Below are 5,000 nucleotides of genomic sequence, written 5' to 3'. Positions count from 1 at the left end.
GATAAATTACGTGTGCCTGAATTCGAGGAAAGAGCCACAGACACATCATTCCTGATCTGAGAGGAGCCAATCTTGCTAGACTGAGAGGAGGAGTTGATGTATTGACAAGTGATGTAGATGTCAACGCTTAGGAGTCTTGGAACTCATTCCGTGATCGCTTTATGGTACAACAGGCATAGTTTGTACCAAATAAAGTAATCAAAGGAGAACGTCGGTAGCCTAAATGGTTCATATGAGAGACAGGAAAAGCGATTAAAGATAGGAAAGCTTTTTATCGCCGATATAAGGCAAACTGTAGCGGTTTTGCCCATTAAGAATACATCTACTTGCGGAGGCGGGTTAAGAGATTGATCGAAGCATGAAAACGTGGTGGAGAGCAGAGGGTGGTTGTATCTTCCAAGACTAACCCCAAGGAGCTCTTTAGCTACGTTAGCAGTAGGAAACCAGTGAGAAACAGAATTGGTCCATTGCGTGACTGTGGTGGAACGTTTCAGAACACAGACTTTGAGATGGTTGATATTCTCAATGCACACTTCTCTTCAATATTCATCGAAGAACTAGAGTGGGTAATCCCTGAACCAGTTCTAATACACGAGGGAGAGTCCATGGAGAATATCCAGTATACGAACATTGAAGCCTTAGCCGGACGAGACAAACTTAGCACAAACACGTCTTCTGGTGGAGATGGATATCTGCCAAAGCTACTGCTGGAGGTCCGCGAGAAGGTGGCCTCCACCCAGCGTAGATCTTCAATGATTCTCTGCGGACAGGAGACTGGCGGGAGGCAAATGTGACTCCTATCTTTAAGAAACGGGATCGCACAAATCCGGGGAATTGCCGACCTATCTGCCTTACTTCCATAGTAGGGATGATACAGGAAGGTGTCATTGTGGATAGAATAATCGAGTTTCTGGAGGGAAACAACCTGTTATTAGACTCCCAGCATGGTTTTCGGCGTCACAAATCATGCTAAACTAACCCGACAGATTTCTCCTATGTCATGGTTCAAGAATATGACAGGAAGAGAGCAATCGACATACTTTATCTCAGCTTCCAGAAAGCCTTTGATAAGGTACCTCATAAGAGGTGAATGTCGAAAATTCGGGCCATGAGTATTAGAGGAGCAGTGTTAAATTGGATTGAATCTTGGTTGAAAGATAGAAGAGAGTGTGTAGTTATTAATGGGGTATCGTCTAACTGGTCTCCTGTTACTAGTGGGGTCCACCAAGGCTCGGTATTAGGTCCGCTCCTCTTCACCATCTATATAATTTATATAGATGTTGGAATTGTGAGCCACATAGCTAGGTTTGCGGATGACACTAAGTTGGGAGCAAATGTCGCAACATCTGAAAGTGTAGAAAATCTTAAATCAAACTAAGAGAAAGTGGAAAAGTGGTCTGAGAAGTGGGTGATGCCATTTAATCTGGATAAGTGCAAGATCATGCATATCGGGTGCGCAAACCAAAGGGGAGACTACTCTCTTCTGGGTCATGATATAGCAAGTACAGAATTAGAAATATATATGGGTGTCTTGATTAACAGTGAACTCAAGTCCTCAAAACAGTAGGAAAGAAGGTACAAAGTCTTTAGGTTACATAAGAAGACAGTTTCTTTACCTGAATCAATTCTCTAGTTCGTCCCCATCTGGAACACGCCGTCCAGTTCTGGTAACCGATTATGAGGATGGACGTAGAGAGGCTAGAATGAGTTTAGGCACGAGCAACGAAAATTATTCCCGCCATTAGGTATATGTGGCTACAAAATTCGTCTCAAGGCTTTGGGGCTCTTTTCTCTAGAAACCAGGAGATTGCGAGGACAACTGATATAGGTTTTCAAAATACTTTAAAGATTTCATGATATCAACATCTTGAACGTGAATGCTACTCGCAATCATGGGTGGAAGCTCAATCCCCCTCGTTACTTTTGTGACAAGACTGGTGACTCGTTTTACCTATGAAATCTGCATCACATGGAACAGGCTGCCAAAGGACGTAGTAAACAGTTCCTCAGCTGAACAGTTCAAAAGACGGTTAGACAAGGTAATACACATATAAGTGTAAGTACTATTATAAATACCCGGTAACCTTTTAACGGTACCTCCTCGGTATGGGTTGTAAAACCTTTTGAAGTACTGAGATTCCTTGTAACTTATTGTAATTCTTGTTCTTTCTCTTTCTTTCTTTCCTACCTTTGTCTGTCTATATGTCTGTCTGTCTGTCTGTCTGTATGTCTGTCTGTCTGTATGTATGTCTGTCAGTTTGACTCTATCACTGACCTCCCTCCGCATCCTTCTCTTTTTGTTCTCATTTGTTTCTCCCTTTCTCTCCTCCACTTCTTACTATATCCAATTTATCCATCTCTCTCTCTCCCTCTCTCTCTCTCCCTCTCTCTCCCTCCCCCCTCTCTCTCTCCAACTATCTACCTACCTACCTATCTATCTATCTATCTATCTATCTATCTATCTATCTATCTATCTCTTTCTCTCGTCCTCTCTCTCTCTCTCTCTCTCTCTCTCTCTCTCTCTCTCTCTCTCTCTCTCTCTCTCTCTTCCCATCTTATAAGACAGTTGGCTTGGATTTCTACTCACACTTCTTTCTTGAGGGCGAAGCAGGTGGGACTTCTTCCAAGTAAATTATTGATGCTGAAAAAACTACCTTCTTATATGCTCCAATATCGTTCAAAATATATTATGGTGTATATAGTCAAAGAATTTCCCTATATATAGGTATGCATAAGCCTTAAACCAATGTCTTTCTTCGGCACATCAGGTATTCTATAGTAAATGGTTAAAATGTCTGACACTCACGAGTATCAACATTTGAAGTAGAATTGTGCACGCGCAAGTGTGTGTGTGTGTGTGTGTGTGTGTGTGTGTGTGTGTGTGTGTGTGTGTGTGTGTGTGTGTGTGTGTGTGTGTGTGTGTGTGTGTATGTGTGTTTGTGTATGTGTGTGTGTGTGTGTGTGTGTGTGTGTGTGTGTGTGTGTGTGTGTGTGTGTGTGTGTGTGTGTGTGTGTGTGTGTGTGTGTGTGTGTGTGTGTGTGTGTGTGTGTGTATGTGTGCATAATCGTAACGTAAAAATAAGATCTAATTTTTAATCCCTTATCGTTGCTGCATGGGACAATCTTGGCTTTCAAATGCTTTAATACACGCATTTTCTAGATATAAACTCCTTGTATTATTTTTCTTTCCTATTTATATGATATCGATATTCGTGAGAATGTATATTGTACTTTATTTTATGAGATGATTAGCATTTCTATCAAGTATAAAAACAGCATTGCAACTATATGGCAATTCACTTATTTCTTCCTCACCCATGAATGTTAAACTTAAACACTTTAGATTTTCATGTCAGTTTATTCTATTTCATTATACATATTAGATGAACAAAAGAACCATAATTTTCTTATCATTATTTTTCTTTGTTCATTTTTTAAATTACTATTTTCTCGAGCTGAGGGACCCCACTTCAGACACTGTGTAGTGATCTGCATAAAAGAAAATAAGCTCATTCTTATATGTATGACTATTTCCTTCTACAGATACGCTTTTAGGACTCCTCTTCTACCTAGAAGAATGAACAAACCTCAATCTCTTCTAAATTTAATCATCGAAATGGTTCTATACACAGGGTCACCATATCTTATTCAGAAGCTAATCTGTTGGCTATCTATCATGCACATCATTGCTGCCGTTGACCAGGAGACGAAGATAAAAAGCCATTCGATGAAACAATAACAAATGAATCAGGATATAGGAAATGGGAGTTTTAGGTTCCTGTTACAGATCATGAATATTTATATAATGTATGATATATATCCCCTTTTGGTGGTATTGGTTATATAACTATTATGGAGTCAATACGAAAAGAAACTTTTGTAAAATACTTATGCCAAGTTGTGTGGTGTTCTATTGCGAGTGGAAACGAATTTTCAATACACACACACATACACATATATACATACAAACATAGATACATACATGCATGAGAAATCACATGAACTCGTGATTCTAAACATGCGGAAAATCATAAAATGATGACCGAGCACTTTCGTCTATTTCGACATCTTCAGGGTACAATGATAATGCAAACATGAATATATGTATATGTATACACATATATATATATATATATATGTATATATATATATATAGATAGATAGATATAATATATATATATATATATATATATATATATATATATATATATATATATAAGTCTAATTAAAAATATTCTAAAAAATGCTGTGGAAGTCGGGGACAGGTAGTATTACGGTGACACTTTGTCCTAAAAATATTCTTGAAAAAGCGCTTGGGTAAGTCGGGGTCAGGTGGTATTCTTCTTCTTCTTCTTCTTCTTCTTCTTCTTCTTCTTCTTCTTCTTCTTCTTCTTCTTCTTCTTCTTCTTCTTCTTCTTCTTCTTCTTCGCGTTCTTCTTCTTCTTGTTCTTCTTGTTCTTCTTGTTCTTGTTGTTGTTGTTGTTGTTGTTCTTCTTCTTCTTCTTCTTCTTCTTCTTCTTCTTCTTCTTCTTCTTCTTCTTCTTCTTCTTCTTCTTCTTCTTCTTCTTCTTCTTCTTCTTCTTCTTCGCGTTCCTCTTCTTCTTCTTCTTCTTCTTCTTCTTCTTCTTCTTCTTCTTCTTCTTCTTCTTCTTCTTCTTCTTCTTCGCGTTCCTCTTCTTCTTCTTCTTCTTCTTCTTCTTCTTCTTCTTCTTCTTCTTCTTCGCGTTCTTCTTCTTCGCGTTCTTCTTCTTCTTCTTCTTCTTCTTCTTCTTCTTCTTCTTCTTCTTCTTCTTCTTCTTCGCGTTCTTCTTCTTCTTCTTCTTCTTCTTCTTCTTCTTCTTCTTCTTCTTCTTCTTCTTCTTCCTCTTCTTCTTCCTCGCGTTCTTCTTCGCGTTTTTCTTTGCGTTCTTCTTGGCGTTCTTATTCGCATTCTTCTTCGCGTTCTTCTTAGCGTTCTTCTTCGCGTTCTTCTTCTTCGCGTTCTTCTTCTTCGCGTTCTT

This window comes from Oratosquilla oratoria, chromosome 13 (assembly GCF_046742065.1).
Source record: "Oratosquilla oratoria isolate Oo_2021 chromosome 13, ASM4674206v1, whole genome shotgun sequence".
NCBI lineage: Eukaryota > Metazoa > Arthropoda > Malacostraca > Stomatopoda > Squillidae > Oratosquilla > Oratosquilla oratoria.
Note: the sequence above shows the minus strand (reverse complement) of the source record.